The sequence below is a fragment of the Eretmochelys imbricata genome, chromosome 14, assembly GCF_965152235.1.
Source record: "Eretmochelys imbricata isolate rEreImb1 chromosome 14, rEreImb1.hap1, whole genome shotgun sequence".
Classification (NCBI taxonomy): domain Eukaryota; kingdom Metazoa; phylum Chordata; order Testudines; family Cheloniidae; genus Eretmochelys; species Eretmochelys imbricata.
In genome coordinates, this window is record NC_135585.1 from 33,579,295 (window position 1) to 33,602,763 (window position 23,469).

General features: G+C 48.3%; 1 pseudogene; it reads left to right on the forward strand.

Moving 5' to 3' along the window:
- The first annotated feature begins 2,999 nt into the window (after nucleotides 1-2,999).
- LOC144273980 (butyrophilin subfamily 1 member A1-like) overlaps nucleotides 3,000-23,469 on the forward strand; it is a 29,627-nt pseudogene continuing 9,157 nt past the window's right edge.

The window sequence follows — 23,469 nt, forward strand, 5'->3', positions numbered from 1 at the left end:
AAGGAGACACCGGCTCTGCCATTACAGAGGGGGTTGGGGGTCTGGGGACTAACATTAGCTGCTACCGAACCAGTCGGAGTCAGATTAAAGTGCTGTAAAATATCTGGTCGAGTACATAAAGTCAGAAACAAATGCGCATACATATGTTCATTCCCTTTCCTTGTTCTCTGACAGAACGGGAGTAACTGAAGGATCGTGTTGTAATTAATTGACCCTCCTGGTGGCCACCACTCCTGGTCCTCTAGTTGATATTGAGGCCAGTCAACTGTACAGAATCGTTTTAATTGGCTCTTAGTCATCGGATCCGCACCAAATACCTTCCAGTTTGCTAGAATGCACTCTAGGGGCGTACACCGTGCCCTAACCTCTGAGCTCTGTCCCTGTCCCATACCTACAGGGTAACTCTGGGCGTCCCCAGGTTCCAACAGAGCATACAATCCGGATTTTAAAAGGTTCCTACCTTATCCAAGGGACCGGTTCTTCACCGTGGCCTGCAGCTGCTCCTCCCCCATGTCTAAGGGACCGGTTCTTCACCGCCATCCACAACAGCTTCTCCACTATATGAGTGCGTTGCACCGTTGTGCCCTCTGGGGTCGATCAAATCGCGTCTCCTCCGAGGCCCCCAATGAACTCACCGGTGCGCGCTGGGCGTTGGTTCTCGCCGCAATCCTCGACCTCCAGGAGGGGTCCGGGCAAGGCTAAATTGCAGCCTCGTCGCCCACCCAGGGACGCCAAAAGCTGTTGCCGGCACCCAGTGCCGAGAGGCTGAACAACAGCTTGAGTTGGTTCGTTACCCGGTGTGCTACACCCAATAATCACAACGGGGTGGAGAAGCAGAAAAGTTTATTTGCAGCTGCAAAAAGATACAGGGAGAATAAAATCTCAAATCCTGCACACAGAGCAGGAAGTTACACAGGCTTTTATACATCCTTTTTCCCAGCATACTTATCCAATAGCAAGCTGCCCCAAGTATTCATATAGCCAGCCAATCCAGTTCCCAGCTAGTTCCCTGATTCTCTGTATCATTTGTTAAACTATACATAAAGCTGCTTTATTCAGCATTGTTCTTCCATATCTCCCGTTTGGCCTTGCTTAGTTTCAGGCAGTCTGACTCTGCAACATACTGTTGCAGATTCTCAGCATAACTGCTGTGTGTGCCTCCAGGCAGGGGGGCCAAGGATACTTGGGCCTAGTACGCAGAGCTGCTGCGAGTGCCTCCAGGCAGGAGTGGGGGCCAAGGACACTGGGGCCTAGTGCAAGGGGGCTTCATCGACACTCGTGGTCTTCCATCCCCTCGAGTTACCTAGTGGCCATGCCCCAGTGTTCCCAACAAGAGGAAGGGAAGGGAAGGGTGGGATGATGAGCAGTTTTGAAGATAATAGGAATTAACAGGAGGGTGAGTGCAGTTCCCCAAAGCAGCCGCCCTTGGGAGAAACGGGACCTGCTGCTGAGCAGTGAAATCTGAGGCATGTCAAGTCCTTGCCCCATGTGGCCTGTTGCTGTCTGAGGCAGGAGCACCTCAGAGATCCAGCATTTGGAGAGGGGAGGAGAATGAGGAGGCCCATATCACATTGAAAGGAGGAAGCAGCTGGGAAAAAAAAGGACTCATGCTGGAAATAAGGCACTTCAGGGGGAGGGGAGCTGTGTCAATATTCTTGACTTCATATAATCTGCTGTGTCCCCCAGGGGATACCAGGATTCCTGTGTCCCCCCAGGGATACTAGTCCCCTCCGTGGGGAGAGGTGGGGCCAGGAGGGGATAGACCCTGATTCTGCGGCCTGGCCCAGCTGATCCCTTCACTCTGTTACTGACACATCTCTGCCAGGGGAGTGACTCTCCCCTGCACTGTGCTGAGATCTCAGAGCTGCTCCCCATTCTGGAGGAAGGCGATTCCCTAAGTCACACTCCATCTGGGGCAGATTCTGTCACTGACATGATCAAACTCTTCCGCAGGGCTGAGCTCTGCCCTTAATGCTCTGATTTTTTCTTTCCCATAGAATGTGACTCTGGATCCAGACACGGCTCATCCCCATCTTCTCCTGTCTGTGGATTGCAAAAGTGTCAAACGGCTATTCACACGGCTGGATTGCCTCGACAATCCTAAGAGATTTGATTATGAACGTTGTGTGCTGGGCTATGAGGGGTTCACCTCGGGGAGACATTACTGGGAGAGGGAGGTGGGACGTAGGGGATACTGGGCTGTGGGGATCGCCAGAGAGTCTGTGAGGAGGAAAGGAGAGATCATATTTAGCACTGAGGAGGGGATCTGGGCTGTGGGCCATTGGGGGAATCAGTACCTCGCTGTCACTTCTCCTCGCTCCCCATTGGCCCTGAAGCCGGTGCCCAGGAAGATCCGGGTTTCTCTGGACTATGATGTGGGGAAGGTGGCATTTTTTGATGCTGATAAAGGGGTATTGATATTCACTTTCCCACCGGCTTCCTTTGCTGGGGAGAAAATCCACCCTTGGCTCTGGGTCTGGGATTTGCAATCACAGCTCAGACTGTGTCCCTGAGACACAGGAAGAAATACCCCTCTGGGACACTTGTCATCAGCCACTCTAGCCTCACGGATCCTCATCCTAAGACGCTGGAGGTCTCCAATGTTCCTGCAGAGCCTGTAATGCACAGTATCTATAAACCTGGGGGAGGGGTGGTGTCCCTTGATTTAAGAGCCATTGAGAGCAGAGATGGAGGAGGACAAGCCAATTTCCTTGGTCCTAAAATTGTGCAGCCTGTCTGTCACTAGCCTCTGCAATCCAAGAGAACTCTAGCCACTGGTCAGGTTAGTAGCTAAGGGTGTGTCTACACTGCAGCGTGTGCTCCATCCTGCCTTGCACACATGTGCACACATTAGTCAAGTCCACTTATAAAAGTCCACACTGCCGAACTGCACATGATCCGTACCCCATACACGTGTGTTGACATGAATGCTGTAGTTTCGTGTCTGGCACTAGGATTTCTAGGGACATGGAGTGCACATTTGGCAGGCTGAAGGCAATATGGTGCCACCTACAGACCATTTGGACACCAACATAGCCAGTGCCATCCATATGGCTGTGGTCTGCTGTGCTCTGCCTAGCATCTGCGAGGAGAAAGACACTGCTGGTTTGCAGTCCCATACAGACATCCAGAATGTGCACCTGTCATCCAGGGGTGCTGGAATGGGGAGTCAGGGGTCCATGGCCCCATCACTTTTAAAAATGGGGGACTATGCCCTCCAACTTTTAACAAGCCGTAAGAGCAAGCGATGGGGGGGCAGAGAGGAGTGAGTAGGGGTAGGGCCTTACGGGGCAGAGGTGGTGTGAGGGTGGGGGCTCAGGAGGAAGGGGTGATGTGGGAGCAGGGCATTGGGAGAAGGGGTAGTGGGGGAGGGCAGGGCCAGAGTTTAGGTGCCGGTGGCCCCCCACACTTTTATGGAGCTTCCATCGCTCCTGCTGTCATCACAGAGGTTGGGTCCAGGTGAACAAGGGAAACAAGGGATGGCTTACACACCTACATCCTTGCAGCACTGGGTGATGTGGAGATGTGATGAGGGACTGTAATGCTGTACATTGGCATTGTGTCTATTTCCTATGTGCTAATTTGCTCTTGGTTATTTGCTGTTGCTTTTAAAAGAATCTGATATTTTATTTAAAATCTTTGGATACAACTTCCTGACTCTTCCTTTATTTCCTGACACTCATATGCCAATGTATTGTCCAACCCAGCCAATTCATTAACAAAACAAAATGCTGAAATAACCCAAAGACCATTGCAGGCACCATAACTTCCTGTCCACAAATAATTCTTCAGAAGTGTGCAGTGTTAAATAAAGTGCAACCCTGTGCAAAAGGGGACCAATAGCTAAAGTCCAAGCTCCATGGGCTCACTAATAGTGGAACTGGAAGTCAGAAGGGCACCTCCAGTTCTCCTTCCCCCTAGTCAAAATGTTGATCTTATTGAATCCTGTTTTATGGAGGTGGAATGCACATGGTACATCTGCCCATTTCACTCCATGCATTGCTCAGAGCCCACCCAACCCCAGAGTTTTCCAGTGGCTGCTGGACGTGGTAGCATGGAAGTCGGTCTGCAGGCAGTGGGGATGGTGCTGAAGGTGGTGCTGGAGCTGGTATTGAGGGCTGCAGCTATCAGGGGGTAGCCTTTAATTTTATTTAAAGTGAATTTTGCAATGTGGTATTACACCACCATGGGTTCGGCTCTGGCAGCTACAGTTTTAAGCTTAACACAGTGAAAGTTACCTTTGCTACTTGCTTTAGATTTAGAGTTTTTAGGAACACAAAGACCAAAGGTAGTGACCACACATACATTTACCAGTGCAAGGTTTATTTTATTTTATGTTTTATTAAAGTTACAATTAAAGTTATAATTACCCAAGCATACAGAAACTTTATACAGACCTCTGCACAAGTTACAAATATAGTTATACTTTCTTAATAGTGTTAGGGATTGAATGGGTCTTTTATGGCTTGATTATTAGTAAAGGGATGGTTTCTGCTGGAGTTTTCCATAGGGAGCTCAATTTTTCCATGTTGGGCATTTTTTTTAAATAATGTGATTTTTCTGATACCTACATTGTGTGCATGTTTATGAAAGTGTTAACCTTTTATTATGGGTTTGTGTTTCCTGAAAACTAAAGGGATCCCAATTTTTTTATATGTGCAAGTTTTTTTAATTTTTATGAGCATTGACACACAACCTGTATTTTGTGGTTAAGACACATGTTGGAGACAGATGTGCCTTTACAGTATTTTTATGATTTACTATTAATTTTGTGTGTGGAAGGGGTAATTTTGTGCAATATTGCCACTTGGTACCTTTTTTACATAATTTTATGGCATTGCCATAAACATTTAAACATTGCCCCCCATGCAGGGAAGAAATAATCACCCCATATTACATTCTGTGTCAAGACAAGGCCAACATGTTTGAACTTTGTCATTGATCTGGTATGTTTTTATTCCATCTTCATATTACTGAGAAGCTCCTTCTAGCAACAAACCCAGACCGAAGACACAGCATGGTAAAAATTTCAGGGTTAATTCATTAAAAATAAGTAAGTAGGCAGGTAGGTAGGGTCTGGTTTGGGGTTTTGGGTAATCAGATCAGAGGCCTGTTACCTGTATTAGTTTCAAGAAGGAAACCTTGAAGCCCTGAGGAAGCCTTGTAGGACATTACACAATGGGAGAGAAAGCAATGGAGAGAGCTAGTTAGCTACCAGGGTGGGCACTGGAAATGTGCTCATCATAGGACTTTCACTCCCTGCCTGGAGTTTCTCTGTATGAAACATTGTCAAGAATCAAATGCTCGATTTGGGGGAAATTCAGGTGAACATTAACTAGATATAGAGCTAGGATGCAGAGGAGTGATTACAGCAGAGCTGATTTCCCTGCTGTCCTTCCACCACCCCATTCAGGACAGGGTAGCACAAATGCACAGAACCAGGAAGCCAAGTACTGAGGCCAATAAAAGACTTTTCTACTGAATACAGCCACTGGGACTCATAATCTACACTGCCAGGGACAAAGCTTTAATGCCAGTGACAGCAGAACTCGATGTCATTCTATCGGTGTCACAGAGCTACAAACGCAGCAGGCAATGCAGAGATATGCCATCATGCTTGCTCAGCCTGCAGTCCTGAATCCTTTTAAATAAAACAATAAGTGCAAAGATAATAAAAATGAATCACTAGCTGCATGTTTAATCACATGAATGAATCACATGGCAGTGTTCTCTGGAGCTGTCTCTATCTTCTTTCCTCTGGCAGTGGTGAAAGTGAGCCGGTACGGCGTACCGGTAAGAACCCGCACCAGACCATACCCAGCCTGCCCCTTTTGCCTCTCCTGTCGGCGGCCCTGCCAGTAGGGTCCGTACTGGCAGGGCTGCCAGCAGGGGAGGCAAAAGGGGCAGGGACATTAAAGCGCTGCTGCTGAGGCAAAGGACCCTGTAGCACTTTAAAGTCCCTGCCCCTTTTGCACTCCCCGCCCCCGCCCCGGCAGCCAATGGGCCTGGGCGGGGGCAAAGGGAGCAGCTGTCCTGGGGCCAGCTATTTAAAAGGGCCTGGGACTCGTGATGCCACTGCCGCTACCGCAGCAGCGGCGTCCAGGGCCCCGAGCCCTTTAAATCAACAGGAGCCCCACGCGGCCTGGAAAGGCTGGGTGGGGGATGCTGACCCCCCAGCCCTGCCCCTTCCGCCCGAAGCCCCGCCCCGTACCAGTAAGTGTCCTCAGTTACTTTCACTTCTGGCCTAAGCACGACACGGCCCCTGCTCAGAAGCATGTCATGCAAGGCTCTGTGCTCGGAACAGTGCTGAGCACCCAGACTCCTCATTTCACGGGCAGCTGGCACCTGACCTGTTGTTGCCATGGTGCTAGAGGGTCTTCTGGTTTCTGAGGTGCTCACTGAACTGCACACCAGTACAGTTGATTCCCCCTCCACCCGCCACTGTGAGCCAGTCTCGTACTGGTGCTAGTTTCAGGTGCTTTTCCCAAGGTCATGTTCCTTGCTGTATTCACACCACATGTTAAGAAGAATCCCAGAGTGCTCCTCAGAGTAGCTAGTACCACACTGGGTGGTGAGCATGAGATTGCTACCTAAATTATTCAATATCTTCATAAATGATCTGGAGGATGGTGTGGATTGCACCCTCAGCAGACACTAAACTGGGAGGAGAGGTAGATACGCTGGAGGGTAGGGATAGGATACAGAGGGACCTAGACAAATTAGAGGATTGGGCCAAAAGAAATCTGATGAGGTTCAACAAGGACAAGTGCAGAGTCCTGCACTTAGGACGGAAGAATCCCATGCACCGCTACAGACTAGGGACCGAATGGCTAGGCAGCAGTTCTGCAGAAAAGTACCTAGGGGTTACAGTGGACGAGAAGCTGGATATGAGTCATAGAATCATAGAATATCAGGGTTGGAAGGGACCACGGGAGGTCATCTAGTCCAACCCCCTGCTCAAAGCAGGACCGATCCCCAATTAAATCATCCCAGCCAAGGCTTTGTCAAGCCTGACCTTAAAAATTTCTAAGGAAGGAGATTCCACCACCTCCCTAGGTAACGCATTCCAGTGTTTCACCACCCTCCTAGTGAAAAAGTTTTTCCTAAAAGTCAACAGTGTGCCCTTGTTGCTAAGAAGGCCAATGGCATTTTGGAATGTATAAGTAGGGGCATTGCCAGCAGATCGAGGGACATGATCGTTCCCCTTTATTCGACATTGGTGAGGCCTCATCTTGAGTACTGTGTCCAGTTTTGGGCCCCACACTACAAGAAAGGATGTGAAAAAATTGGAAAACGTCCAGCGGAGGGCAACAAAAATGATTAGGGGACTAGAACACATGACTTACGAGGAGAGGCTGTGGGAGCTGGGATTGTTTAGTCTGCAGAACAGAAGAATGAAGGGGGGATTGGATAGCTGCTTTCAACTACCTGAAAGGGGGTTCCAAAGACTCTAGACTGTTCTCAGTGGTAGCAGATGACAGAACGAGGAGTAATGGTCTCAAGTTGCAGTGGGGGGAGGTTTAGGTTGGATATTAGGAAAAACTTTTTCACTAGGAGGGTGGTGAAACACTGGAATGCGTTACCTAGGGAGGTGGTGGAATCTCCTTCCTTAGATATTTTTAAGATCAGGCTTGACAAAGCCCTGGCTGGGATGATTTAGGTGGGGATTGGTCCTGCTTTGAGCAGGGGGTTGGACTAGATGACCTCCTGACGTCCCTTCCAACCCTGATATTCTATGATAGCTTGTCAACAAAAATGTCCAAACTCCAGCCTAGAAGGGGCTCTGTGCCTGTAGCAGGCACACCAATCTGTGTGGGCACCGAATGGGCACCCTGATAACAAATGGGCAAGAGTAAAGTGTCACAATCTCTAATTAAATGAAACAACTTTGTTCCCTTCCCCCGATATCTCCATCCACCATCCGTTTAGCAGGGATCTGCTTAAATACATCACAATGACTGCAAGCGTGACCATTCTTTGAGTAACTACTACAGCACTTCAGAGTAGCAGCCGTGTTAGTCTGTATTCACAAAAAGAAAAGGAGTACTTGTGGCACCTTAGGGTATGTCTACGCTATGAAATTAGGTTGAATTTATAGAAGTCGGTTTTGTAGAAAGCGTTTTTATGCAGTCGATTGTGTGTGTCCCCACACAAATGCTCTAAGTGCATGTAGTCGGCGGAGTGTGTCCACAGTACCGAGGCAACTGTCGACTTCCGGAACGTTGCACTGTGGGTAGCTATCCCACAGTTCCCACAGTCTCCGCTGCCCATTTGAATTCTGGGTAGAAATCCCAGTACCTGATGGGGCTAAAACATTGTCACGGGTGGCTCTGGGTACATATCGTCAGGCCCCCGTTCCCTCCCTCCTTCCGTGAAAGCAAGGGCAGACAATTGTTTTGCGCCTTTTTTCTTGAGTTACCTTGGCAAGCATGGAGCCCGCTCAGGTAACCGTCACCGTATGTCTCCTGGGTACTGGCAGACGTGGTACTGCATTGCTACACAGCAGCAGCTTATTGCCTTTTGGCAGCAGACAGTGCAGTGTGACTGGTAGCCGTCGTCGACGTAGTCCTGAGTGCTCTTTTAACCGACCTCGATGAGGTCAGGGACGCCTGGGCAAACATGGGAGTGACTCAGCCAGGTCATTTCCCTTTTAAGTTTTGTCTCATGGCGATTGAGTCCTACCAGCAGCAGCCAGCAGAAGATGATGGCCAGTAGTCATACTGCACAGTCTTCCGCCAAGCACCCAGGAGATGACGATGGCTAGCAGTAGTACTGCACAGTCTGCTGCCAGCAAGATGTATAAAGATAGATGAAGTGGCTCAAAACAAGAAATAGACCAGATTTGTTTTGTATTCATTTTCTCCTCCCTCCCTCCGTGAAATCAATGGCCTGCTAAACCCAGTTTTGAGTTTTATCCTTGAGGTTTTGAGTTATACCCTTGAGGGGGCCATTCATTTTCTCACAAAGCGCCCCCCTTTGTTGATTTTAATTCCCTGTAAGCCAACCCTGTAAGCCATGTCGTCAGTCGCTCCTCCCTCCGTCTGGGCAATGGCAGACAATCGTTCCTCGCCTTTTTTCTGTGCAGACGCCACACCACAGCAAGCCTGGAGCCTGCTCAGATCACTTTGGCAATTAGGAGCACATTAAACACCACACGCATTATCCAGCAGTATATGCAGCACCGGAACCTGGCAAAGCGAAACCGCGCAAGTAGGTGACGTCAGCGCGGTGACGAGAGTGATGAGGACATGGACAGAGACTTCTCTCAAACCACGGGCCCTGGCAATGCAGGCATCATGGTGCTAATGGGGCAGGTTCATTTGGTGGAACGCCGATTCTGGACCTGGGAAACAAGCACAGACTGGTGGGACCGCATAGTGTTGCAGGTCTGGGATGATTCCCAGTGGCTGCGAAACTTTTGCATGCATAAGGGCACTTTCATGGAACTTTGTGACTTGCTTTCCCCTGCCCTGAGGCACAATAATACCAAGATGAGAGCAGCCCTCACAGTTGAGAAGCGAGTGGCAATAGCCCTGTGGAAGCTTGCAATGCCAGACAGCTACTGGTCAGTCGGGAATCAATTTGGAGTGGGCAAATCTACTGTGGGGGCTGCTGTGATGCAAGTAGCCCACGCAATCAAAGATCTGCTGATATCAAGGGTAGTGACCCTGGGAAATGTGCAGGTCATAGTGGATGGCTTTGCTGCAATGGGATTCCCTAGCTGTAGTGGGGCCATAGACGGAACCCATTCTTGCTTCACATTCATGCATTCTTTATTAATTCATCACACAAATAGGGGGATAACTACCAAGGTAGTCCAGGAGGGGTGGTGGAGGAGAGAAGGACAAGGCCACACAGCACTTTAAAAGTTTAAAACTTTAAAACTTATTGAATGTCAGCCTTTTGTTGCTTGGGCAATGCACTGGGGTGGAGTGACTGGGTGGCCAGAGGCCCCCCCCACCGCGTTCTTGGGCATCTGGGTGAGGAGGCTATGGAACTTGGGGAGGAGGGCGGTTGGTTACACAGGGGCTGTAGCAGCGGTCTGTGCTCCAGCTGCCTTTCCTGCAGCTCAACCATACACTGGAGCATATTAGTTTAATCCTCCAGCAGCCTCAGCATTGAGTCCTGCCTCCTCTCATCATGCTGCCGCCACCTTTCAGCTTGAGCCCTCTCTTCAGCCCGCCACTTACTCTCTTCAGTCCGCCATCTCTCCTCCCAGTCATTTTGTGCTTTCCTGCACTCTGACATTGTCTGCCTCCACGCATTTGTCTGTGCTCTGTCAGTGTGGGAGGACAGAATGAGCTCAGAGAACATTTCATCGCGAGTGCGTTTTTTTCGCTTTCTGATCTTCGCTAGCCTCTGAGAAGGAGAAGATCCTGTGATCCTTGAAACACATGCAGCTGGTGGAGAAAAAAAAAGGGACAGCGGTATTTAAAAAGACACATTTTATAGAACAATGGGTACCCTCTTTCATGGTAAACCTCGCTGTTAACATTACATACGTAGCACATGTTCTTTCGTTACAAGGTCGCATTTTGCCTGCCCCCACCGTGGCTACCCCCTCAACCCTCCCCCCTCCCCGTGGCTAACAGCAGGGAACATTTCTGTTCAGCCACAGGCAAACAGCCCAGCAGGAAAGGGCACCTCTGAGTGTCCCTTGAAGAAAAGCACCCTATTTCAACCAGGTGACCATGAATGATATCTCACTCTCCTGAGGATAACACAGAGAGATAAAGAACGGATGTTGTTTGAACACCATCAAACATACACTGCAATGCTTTGTTCTACAATGATTCCCGAGTACGTGCTACTGGCTGGGAGTGGTAAAGTGTCCTACCATGGAGGATGCAATAAGGCTGCCCTCCCCAGAAACCTTTTGCAAAGGCTTTGGGAGTACATCCAGCAGAGCCGCGAATGCCAGGGCAAATTAATCCTTTCACATGCTTGCTTTTAAACCATGTATAGTATTTTAAAAGGTACACTCACCAGAGGGCCCTTCTCCACCTGGCAGGTCCGGGAGGCAGCCTTGGGTGGGTTTGGGGGGCGGGACTGGCTCCAGGTGCAGGGTGAGAAACAGTTCCTGGCTGTCGGGAAAACCAGTTTCTCCGCTTGCTTGCTGTGAGCTATCTACAACCTCATCATCATCATCATCTTCCTCGTCCCCAAAACCTGCTTCCGTGTTGCCTCAATGTCCCTTGAAGGAGTCAAACAACACGGCTGGGGTAGTGGTGGCTGAACCCCCTAAAATGGCATGCAGCTCATCATAGAAGCGGCATGTTTGGGGTTCTGACCCGGAGCGGCCATTCGCCTCTCTGGTTTTCTGATAGGCTTGCCTCAGCTCCTTAAGTTTCACGCGGCACTGCTTCCGGTACCTGTTATGGCCTCTGTCCTTCATGCCCTGGGAGATTTTGACAAAGGTTTTGGCATTTCGAAAACTGGAACGGAGTTCTGATAGCACGGATTCCTCTCCCCATACAGTGATCAGATCCCGTACCTCCCGTTCGGTCCATGCTGGAGCTCTTTTGCGATTCTGGGACTCCATCATGGTCACCTCTGCTGATGATCTCTGCATGGTCACCTGCAGCTTGCCACGGTGGCCAAACAGGAAATTGAAATTCAAAAGTTTGCGGGCCTTTTCCTGTCTATCTGGCCAGTGCATCTGAGTTGAGAGTGCTGTCCAGAGCAGTCACAATGGAGCATTCTGGGATAGCTCCTGGAGGCCAATACCGTCTAATTGTGTGTGGGAGGGAATGAAGGCTCCAGCTAGGGGGCCTGAATGGTGTAAAGTGAGATCCAGCCATGGGGTGGCGGACTGGAGTGAGGGGTTAGGGGCATGGATGTGGTGGTTGATCAGAGTGGGGATGAGGGGCATAGCTGGAGGGAATTTGGGACAGGACGGGGGTGAGTGTAGCAGCATAGGGGTGATGGGGGACTGGCTGGAGTGGGCAGGGAGGATGCCCTGCTTGGGGGGCTGGGCATAGTGAGGGTAAAGGGCCTGGCTGGGGGGAGGGGCTATAATGGAGGAGAGGAGAGGAACCTGGGCATACAGGTCAGCTTACATAAGTAATGCAATGTGTGACCCCCCTAGCAACTACCTGTCATACATATAGACAGCAGCAGGGGGAGCCAGAGAGATTCCCCTGCCCACATTACCCTGGGTCTTTGTGGGCCTGATTTTAGTGGAAATTGGGCTTTTCCAGTTTTCTGATTGTTCCCAAAGTCAGCAGGGTTCTGCCCGTTTGTGCCTCGACCAGGCCCATCTGGTCCGGAACTGAGCAGGTGTTCTCCAAAGCTGTCGTGTGACAGGGCAGAAATGCCTCATCAAGTTGAGTGGGGGCCTGGCTTCCTTGTACCCCAAAGATCCTGACATCAGCCTGAGCAGCCAGTTCACACACGCCCAATACACAGAAATAGTGTCATTGATTGGTCCCCCAACACCCTTTACTCTGCCCCGGCAGTGCTCATGGACATTTCTGGGTGGGGTTGTCAGGATCATCTTAGGGAGTCAGGAGCACAAGGCAAGTCCCAATGGGCCTTGTGCTCCTAACTCCATCAGGTGTGCCTACAAATCCCACCCTATAATGAGGAAAATGGAGCAGAGGGGCTGCTCAGAACTGTCTCACCTTTTCCCCTTCCCCTGGTTTGAGGGGCTGTCCCCCCAGAACCTTTCCTCTGGGCTGGGCTCTCCTGGGGGAGCTGAGCTCTGCCTGAAGTGCTCTGCTTCTCTCCCCAGCGAGTGTGACTCTGGATCCAGACACGGCTCATCCCCAGCTCCTCTTGTCTGTGGATTGGAAAATTTTGACCTGGGGCATCATATGGCTGAACCTCCCTGAACATCCCCAGAGATTTGATTCATCTCCTTGTGTGCTGAGCTCTGAGGGATTCACCTCCAGGAGACATTGCTGGGAGGTGGAGGTGGGCGGTGGGACAGCCTCTGCTGTGGGGGTGGCCAGAGAGTCTGTGAGGAGAAAAGAGGAGCTCAGTGTGGCACCTGAGGGGGGCATCTAAGCCAGAAGTCTCAAACACGCATCCCATGGGGTTATTTTCTGCGGTCCACCAGCTCCCCGCGGCCCCCCCAGCATTTACCTAGAGCGGCTCCAGCCTGGCGCGCACCGGGGGCAGGGCAGGCTCCCTCCCTGCCCCCGCACTGCTTCGGGAAGTGGCCGGGACCTGGGGGAGGGGGGGCACAGGGGGTCTGTGTGGTGCCCTGGCCGCTACTCCAGGTACCTCCTCTGAAGCTCCCATTGGCCAGGAACAGGGAACCGCGGCCAATGGGAGCTTCAGGGGAGGTACCTGGAGGCGCGGCCAGGGCAACACGCAGACCCCTGTGCCCCCCCTCCCCCAGGTCCCGGCCGCTTTCCAGAGCTGCGTGGGGGTAGGGCAGGCAGACAGAGAGGGAACCTGCCCTGCCCCCGGTGTGTGCTGGATCGGACCCACCCTCCGAACCCCTCCTAAAGCCGAACCCCCTGCCCTGAGCCCCGTGCTGCACCCTGCACCCCTGCCCCACCCTGCACCCCGACCCTCTGCCCTGAGCCTCCTGACGCACCTTGCACCCCTCATCATCATTTGAGTTTGAGACCCCTGATCTAGGCTGTGCAGAGGTGGGGGTTCCAGTTCCAGGTTCTCACCTCATCTCCAACCCCCCTGTCTCTGAACCGGGTCCCCAGGAGGATCCAGGTCTCTCTGAACTATGAATAGGGCAGGTGGCATTTTTTAATACTGATAGCGAGTCCCCGATCTTCAGTTTCCTGCAGGCCTCGTTCATGGGGGAGAGAATCTACCCTTTCTTATGGGTCTGGGGTGTAGGGTCCCAGCTCACTCTCTATTCCTGATGCACCGGGTGGCACATGGGTTCAGGTCTCATGAAATGAGTTTCTCTAGCCCATAGGTCTCCGGTTCTAGTGTCTTTGACCCTGCATGGCTCCCATGTCCCAGCAGAGACATTTAAACACAAAGTGAACAGACCAGAGAAGCTGCTGTCTCTGCCCCATCATGGTCTTTCCTGCTTGTCTCTGTCTCTCTTCCTCCGAGGGACTATGACAGCTCTGCAAGGAATGGAGAATGGGGTTTACAATCTGCTTGAAGGGGGCAGAGGGATTTCCCTGGATCCCCAAGGCTTGTATGACTCTGGTCCCACAAAAGGGAAGATGCTTGTCATTTGAAGGGAACCTGGTCATGGTCATAATGTAGTGCTCAAACTGTGGCCTGCAGAGAGCTGTCTGATTCCTAACCCTTGTTTTCAGCTGCTGTGTGGCATTAAAATAACCTTAGGTGCCTCCTTAGGATTCCTTCCCCAGGTGAACGATTGCTGTGGTTGCCACAGGAATGTTGAGGAGAGGGAAGGTGGGCCCTGCAGTCATGTCTGGGAGAGAAGATGGTCCGTGGGTCACTATGTCTACTAGTCTGGGTGTACACTGTGGGGAACCACTGAGATCTTCCGGTGTCAGAGCTGTGCTTCTGTTTAATGTGTGTCCCTGCTGTAAAACATCAAGGCCGGTGCTCCCTTCTGGAGGGCAACCACCATCTCATGTCTGGTTAGACGCAGAGAGCCCCGTGTGCAGCACTCACAGAGACTTTACTGTGTTCTTAAATAAAGGCCTAGAGACGACAAGTCCCTGGCTGTTCTTGGTGAATTGGGACAATGCTGTGCGAGCCCTGGCCATGCGGATGGGATTGGCAGACACAGCAAAGAGCTCATGGGAAGTGAGGGACCAGTGGACAGGTCTCCTGGTTCAGAAGAAAAAGAAGGTGAAATGGACACTTAAGGTGATGGGAGCAGAGGAAGATGGACAACTAAAGAATCTCTGGTTGCTTTGAGTCCCTGGCTGTGACTCATTGACAGACCTATCAATCATGCAGTGATGTGGGATTAGAACACGAGGCCGTGCACAGAGCAAAACCAGGGGAGGAGGGGAGTGGCTGCCACAGGTAACATCACTTCCCCAGCACCAGCCCAGGCAATTGGGTCCCTTCTCCTTCAAGGGACACCATGGAAAGAGGAGCTGGTGTGAGTGAGCCCTTGCATGTGAATGAATGAAGTCTGAGGGGGTGATATTAGTATGGACTCCAATCCTGTAATGACAGTGCCCTCAGCATGGGGTGTTGCTGGATACATCCCCAAGTGCATGGAATGTGGGAAGGCCAGGTGTGCTGATCTGTTGATACAGTTGATGTAAAAGTCCATGAGATCCCTGTGAAGGCTTTGCTCTAGAGGATGGGTGTGGTGAAGTTGGGGTGTACAGTGCATTTTGAGATGTGTCAGATATTAGTGAAAGCCCTCTGGAGTATTGGAGGGTGTTATCAAAAGTCCTGTAAACAATGTAAATGTAGAAGATTTTCCCCTTAAATTCTTATTTCCCGTCTTCCAAGGTTTTGGGTGGATGGGGAGGGTCCTGCGACAGTGCGATCAGGGTCTGCCACATTAGACACCTGGGTTCTTGGCCTCCAATGATCTAGCATAAACTCTCCGTTAACTAATTTAAATGGTAGCGAGCATTCTGTAGCTCTTCCCTGGGGCTAGATTCACAAATGGACACAGGTGTTGGGATGCTCAGTGGCACTTGGGAAACCCCTGGGATTCACAAAGCCTGAGTTAGGTGCTCAGGTTTCCTGTACAATGAATGGAGGAAGATGGGTACCTAAGAATGGGATTCACAAAGCCCAGCACACTCCTGTGGGGAAGTCCCCCCTCCTAACTGTTCACCCAGTGATTAAGTTACTCACCTGGGACATGGGTGTGACCCAGGGGCCTCTTTGTGCCAGCTGGCAGAGGGCACAAAGGGGCATAAGGACCAAAAGGGCTCGCTTGGTCTGGCATCTACATATTAGTTCACCAAAGAGTGTCCCGTAAGGTCTCCACAGAAAGTCTGTGTCACTCTGGTCTTCATGATCCTTGTGAGATGTATGCATGGAAAATAAGTGAGAAGTTATGTGTATAGATGCAGAAAAAATATGCTCTTAAGGTTTGTGAGTTGGGGCCAATCATAAGAAGTTGATAACCAAGTGTTTTTCAGGAAAAGGATGTTTATCTATCGGACTGTCTTTATGTACACTGATATTGTATACTTCGCACTCAATGCCCATTCTCAGTCTGTGCCAAATGCTAATCAAGTGATTGTAAAGTCTCCAGGGGAGACCCTAGACAGTGGAACACAAGCAGCAGGAGTTTTGCTGTCTGCAAGGGAAGACAGTGGATTTTGGGACTATAGCGGTAGGGACAGAGACAAACTGCATCTTTCCACTGAGGAGGCATGAGGGCAGCAGGGCTTGTCTCATGAACAGAAGATCACAGCCAAGCCCATCTGTAATACGCTGGAAGGATCTGGGGAGAGCTTTTGCTCTATATGACATGACCGTGTCTTATTGGTTGAATTTAGGCCCTAGACAGCATGTTATGATTTTATTTGATATGTAACCCTTTGTTTACAATATTTCTGCTTGCTGTCATTGGATTCTCTGTTCTTTGGTAAATAAACTTATTCTTGCTTTCCCTATAAACAAATCTAAGTGCCGTGTGTGGAGCAAAGCAGTGGTCCTGAGGTGAAACTGGCAAGCTGGGGTGTCTGTTCCTTTGGGAACAGAGAATCTGGGAATTCTGTGGGTGCCCAGTGGATCAGGGGCTGGAGGCTGCAGGCAGGCACTTGGAGGGCTTGGAGTGTGCCTGTCACTAACAGGTACAGAGAGAGCAGGTTATGCAAGGAAGTGCTTGTACTGCCAGAGGCTGGCTGAGTCACGGAGCTGACCCCCAGCAGGCACAGCCAAGACTGCCTCACACCGAGGGTAGCGAGTTGCCTTACAACCCTGGGCAGCCCCAGGAAGCCTCACAGTATGAGACCCCTAGATCAAGTCATTCTTCCACTTGAGGGCGAGAAGGGTGTGACATAATATACCCATGTCCACACCCTACACACTATTGTAATAATCTTTGTGCAAAGTGTGCCTTGTGAGGTATCATTTGAAAGCTCGTCATTAGTGTCCTGGTAAAATATGCGGCAATATTGTATGAGAAGTTATAACACCTGCATGGTGTTATTAATACATATTCCAAACTGAGGTTGGCAAATAACCTAAAGAAAGGAATGTATGCTCTGCTTAATTTGCATTTAAGACATAAACAGAGTCATCAAGCAGGAAGGGAAAGAAAAGGAATTCAAACAGGTGGAAAAAAAAAGCAGGGACCATCCTTCCACAGATACTTTTGTCTGCTGCTACCCAGCTGGAAATGTTTTTCAAGAGGAGTGAAACTATAAAAAAGAGGGTCAAACTGCCCAAGAAACCCCATTCTCTCTCCCTGCTTAGCACATTCACTGCACCTGAAGCAAGAAAGGAAACATTTGTTGGACTCTGCAGGAAGGGTCCTGACCTAAAGAGTTTGGTCAGTAAGACTGCTGAAAGCATGTAGTGAGAAGACTTTGTTTTGAATTTAACAATTTGTTAAAATAGGCACCACTGGCATTTTATCTTTATTTTTCTTGTAACCATTTCTGATTTTTATGCCTCATCACTTATACTCACTTAAAATCTCTCTTGTTGTAGTTCATAAACTTGTTTTACCTAATCCAGTGTGTATAAATTAAAGTGTCTGGGAAACTTCATTTGGGGTGGCAAGATGTGTGGACTTAATCTAACTTATATTGTCCAGGAGAGGGCTGATAAGAACAAAACATAAATTGGAGCCGGGGGGGGGGGAACGGAATCTCAGACTGGGGGTGTCTTGGGGTCAGCCTGCAGTATAACCAGGCTGGGGAGAGCCAGAGTGTAACCCAGATGTGTCTGGCAGCCTGCAGTCACACACAGACACTCAGAGTGTGGCTTGCATGCTGGAAGGCTGTTTGTGAGCAGCCCAGGTGGGACCTACTGTAGCAAGGCACTGTAAGGCACCTAAGGTTGCAGGGCAGGGGTCACACAGGTGCTCATTACTCTGGATTGTACCCTGGCATGTCACAAAGTAATTTGAGGAGGGATCTATCATGTTACAGGTGAGTGCCCTAACCACTGGGATATAGGCTATTCAGATCGGGGGTGGGACACTCTCTCCGTCTCTCCTGTTAGAAATGTTCCAGTCTGTATTAAACAATTAAAGAATCACAGGGCCAGAGAGCAAAACAGTGAAAATGACTCTCTAGCCTGGTGGTTAGCGCACTCAGCCACAACGTGGGAGACCCAGGATCCAGTCTCCCTGCTCCAGTGCTGCTTTACTTATTTATTCAAAGCGTCCCCATGGCAAAGTTCCTTTGTGAATCCAGCCCTAAGGGGAGAGCAGCATGGGACCCATTTTGCATGTCAAGTGTGTGGGGGAGAGATGTGGGAACCTAGGCCCAGATTCTCAAAGGTATTTCAGCATGTAACATCCATTGATTTCAATGGCAGTTTGGCACCTGAATGCTTTTGAGGATCTGGGCCTTTATGTCTGCAGTGACCCCTGTTGCAGAAGTGTGACCAGCTATTTGCTCTATCCAATGTTAGCAATCAGGGCACAATTAGATATAAGACTAGTTCTTTTAAGGCTCTCTTGGGCAGAAAAAAGGCAAGAAAACAACACACACAAACAACAGAAATCAGACGGTCTCATTTCTGCTATCATTTCACGTCCAAAGGCTGGATCTGTGTGTGTGCGTCTTTCTGGGACCACTGATGAGTGTATTGTTAAAAATGACAAGTTTCCTTCTGAGTTCCTTACCCATAGATAACTCACAGCTACTTACAACAATACCTGCTGCTTAGCCAAGCTTGTGCCTGTGAGTTTAATAACACTCCTTTAGGTCGGAGTTTACATTTTTCCCCAGAGTCTCCAGGGTCTGTGACTTTAACACAGAACTCACTCTGGATCAGCAAACAACATGAGACAAGTCCAGGCAGGGAAACACCCATCTGTGGCTGCCAGTTGAACACAGTTCTTAAACACACAAAAATGAACTTTACCTGACTCACTCCCTGCACAGAGCCAGGACCACAGATAAACCTGCAGAGTCTTCAAGTTGAAGCAACTTGTTTCATCTCTCTAGAGTATGTTGAAGAACCAGCCACCATGGACTCTGTGTGCTGGGAGGGACAGGACACAATTGTCTCTTCTTACCTCACATATTTCCTTATTTATTTTTTCTCTTCTCCTTTTCATTCTCCCCCCCTTCTAGCTCCTCCTTTTTCTTTTCCTCTCCCTCCTGATTCCTCCCTTGTTCATGTTGTTCACATCACAGAACCTCCCATTGCTAACACAGCACATGTGATACACAGCGGAAGGCAGAGGCAGCAGAACCACAGTGGGACCAGCAGCCATGGCCTCTGGAAGTTCAGCGGGGGCACTGCAAGATGAAGTAAGTTGTACCATCTGTCTGGAGGATTTCAAAGATCCAGTGGTTATAGACTGTGGCCACAGGTTCTGCCGAGCCTGCATCACTCAGTACTGGGGGGGATGGGAAGAGAGGGCACATGGGCCTTTTGTGCTGCCCTGTGTGCAGAGCATGGATTCAGATGGGGAATCTCCGGCCCAACTGGCAGCTGGCCAGTGTGGTTGAAAAAATTAAACAGCTGGATTTAAAAAATGCAAAAGAAGGAAACGAGAATCTGGACATAAACCCAAAGCTGTTCTGTGAGGCTGGGCAAGATGCCATCACCGTGGTGCACCCAGAGTCCCAGCCTCATGCATGTCACCTGGTGTGCCCACCGCAGATAGAAAGGGCTTCCCAGGACCACCAGTTAGGAAGAATCACAGACCTTGGATAACTGAACACTTACACTTTACTGTTGACACTAACAGCCTAATTGGATGGACTTTTCTTTGTGGTACTGAGTTTTCTCTAATGCACTTTGCTGTATTTAAACTAGGGCTGTCAAATGAATAAAAAAAAATCACAATTAATCATGAGATAAAAAATAATAGTGATTAATTACAGTTTTAATTGTACTGTTAAACAATAATAAAATAACAATTTAAATTTATTATAAATATTTTTGGAAGTTTATTTTACATTTTCAAATATATTGATTTCAATTACAAGGCAGAATACAAAGTGTACAGTGCTCACTTTATTTTATTTTTTATTACATATACATGCACTGTAAAATAGATAAACAAAAGAAACAGTATTTTTCAATTCACCTCATATTAGTACTGTAGTACAATCTCTTTATTATGAAAGTGCAACATACAATTGTAGAATTTTTTTATCCATAATTGCACTCAAAAACAAAACCATGTAAAACTTTAGAACCCACAAGTCAACTCAATTCTAATTCTTGTTCATCCGATTGCTAAGAGAAACAAGTTTGTTTACATTTATGGGAGATAATGCTGCCCACTTCTTATTTGCAATGTCACCTGGAAGTGAGAACAGAAGTTCACAAGGCACTGTTGTAATATAATATGAGCACTATATACTTTGTATTCTGTGTTGTAAATGAAATCAGTATATTTGAAAATGTGGAAAAATATACAAAAATATTTATAAACAATGTAAATTAGTATTCTATTAGTGTTTAAGAGTGCGATTAAAACTGCGATTAATCTTGACTATTTTTTAATCTAGTTAATTTATTTTGAGTTAATTCCTTGAGTGAACTGTTATTAATTGACAGCCCTATTTTAAACAGTAAGGCACAGATTCTCAAAGGTATTTAGGTGTTTAACTCCTATTGATGTCAATGGGAGTTAAGTGCCTAAATACTTTGAGGATCTGGGCCTAAGCTCTCTGGGCAAGGGACTGCTTTTTTAATGCTTGTACAGCACCTAGCACAATGGGGTTCCAGCCCCTTACTAGGGCTCCTCAGTATTACTGCACTACAGAGAAATGTAATAATAATTAACACTAAATACTATATTGCTATTGTGTATTTTACTCCCTGCAATCAACATTTCCAGCTACCAAGATGATACATGCACTAGCCTTTCCTCAATGCTTCCCACACCACAGCCTTTCACTGCCATAAGCAGCTACACCCTGCAGCCTGTAGCAACATAAAATCATAGGGCTGGAAGTGACCTCCGTAGGTCATCTAATCCAATCCCCTGCTCAAAGTAGGACCAACACCAACTAAGTCATCTCAGCCAAGGCTTTGTCAAGCTGGGCCTTAAAAACCTCTAAGGATGGAGATTCCACCACCTCCCTAGGTAACTCATTCCAGTGCTTCACCACCCTCTTAGTGAAACATGTACCCTGCACACTGTCACCAGTGTAGACAAGGCCTTAGATTCACTGGGACAAGGACTGTGTCTTCCTGTGAGTTTGGATCTAATTCCAGTCAGTCCAGAAGACCCCAGCAAGTAACATGCCCTAAAATTGTGGGAAGCAGACTGAGCAATGGCTTTGCTTTGCCTATATGCTGTCCAGTGAAAGTGGATAAGTGGGAGTAGTATAGTACCCCACACAGGCACATTGCTCTCCCCCGAGGCAGTAGAGATGCTCTGGGAGGCATTTAACCTAAGGTAGATTTATTATTATAATTAATTAATTACAGTAGCATATAGGAACCCATGTCAAGGACCAAGTGTTCTGATTAGCAATGGTCAGAAATTTTACATAGAAACTGTTCAATGGAAAAATGGGATTTTGACTAACTGAAAATTTTCACAGAAAGTGTCAACTTTTCTCTTTCTTTTTTTTCCTTCTTTTCAATTTGTGGTAGAAAACTAAAATCCTGAAAGGCAAAACTTTTTTCAAAGTTTTCAGCTGAAAATTTTCAGCAGTTTTCATAATGGTCCCTTCTATCCTTAAAATGTCTGAGTCAATAACAGCTGTTGTAACATGAATCTTTATTTAAAATATACAGACTCATACATTTAACTCAGGAAGTCCCTTGCTGAATCATTGATGGTGGCCCACACACTTCCATGTATGACATCTGCTTCTACTTGTACTGTAGCACAATCACTTCAGCCATCCTCATACTCAACATGTCTGGCCTTGCAGCATCAAAGACAATGTGAAATACTAACGGGTATGTTTGCACAGGCTGTTAGTGAACATGGAATGTGAACTCATTTTTTCTTTTCCCCTTTTAGGATGAGGAATATACATTCATAAGGTATCGTGTGGTTCACGTTCTCCTTTTTTATTGTATTCCTATTACAAGCACTGAAGAAATACAAAGAGTGAACAACTGAGCTGGAGATATTAATAAATGTGCTGTTTTTAGGACTGAACATTAGATATTTCGGGGCTCTGAAGATGTCCTTGCTGAATATATGCCTAACGTCCTTGCAAAATGCATTAATATGAGGTTAATAGAAAACAAATATAAGGGTAAGTGAATGCTACTATCATCTAACATGCATAACATGTACTATATTGATGAAGGGTGAGAGAAAAGATAGGGATGAGGTGTATGCTGCACCTTAACTGTGCATTTCTTCATTCCACATTGTCTAGTTTTAAATAACTGACAAGTTCCAATTTGGATTTCAAACCATTCATAGAATCGTAGAATATCAGGGTTGGAAGGGACCTCAGGAGGTCATCTAGTCCAACCCCCTGCTCAAAGCAGGACCAATCCCCAATTAAATCATCCCAGCCAAGGCTTTGTCAAGCCTGACCTTAAAAACTTCTGAGGAAGGAGATTCTACCACCTCCCTAGGTAACGCATTCCAGTGTTTCACCACCCTCCTAGTGAAAAAGTTTTTCCTAATATCCAACCTAAACCTCCCCCACTGCAACTTGAGACCATTACTCCTTGTCCTGTCCTCTTCTACCACTGAGAATAGTCTAGAACCATCCTCTCTGGAACCACCTCTCAGGTAGTTGAAAGCAGCTATCAAATCCCCCCTCATTCTTCTCTTCTGCAGACTAAACAATCCCAGTTCCCTCAGCCTCTCCTCATAAGTCATGTGTTCCAGACCCCTAATCATTTTTGTTGCCCTTCGCTGGACTCTCTCCAATTTATCCACATCCTTCTTGTAGTGTGGGGCCCAAAACTGGACACAGTTCTCCAGATGAGGCCTCACCAATGTTGAATAGAGGGGAACGATCACGTCCCTCGATCTGCTCGCTATGCCCCTACTTATACATCCCAAAATGCCATTGGCCTTCTTGGCAACAACGGCACACTGCTGACTCATATCCAGCTTCTCGTCCACTGTCACCCCTAGGTCCTTTTCCGCAGAACTGCTGCCTAGCCATTCGGTCCCTAGTCTGTAGCTGTGCATTGGGTTCTTCCGTCCTAAATGCAGGACCCTGCACTTATCCTTATTGAACCTCATCAGATTTCTTTTGGCCCAATCCTCCAATTTGTCTAGGTCCCTCTGTATCCTATCCCTGCCCTCCAGCATATCTACCACTCCTCCCAGTTTAGTATCATCCGCAAATTTGCTGAGAGTGCAATCCACACCATCCTCCAGATCATTTATGAAGATATTGAACAAAACCAGCCCCAGGACCGAGCCCTGGGGCACTCCACTTGACACCAGCTGCCAACTAGACATGGAGCCATTGATCACTACCCGTTGAGCCCGACAATCTAGCCAACTTTCTACCTACC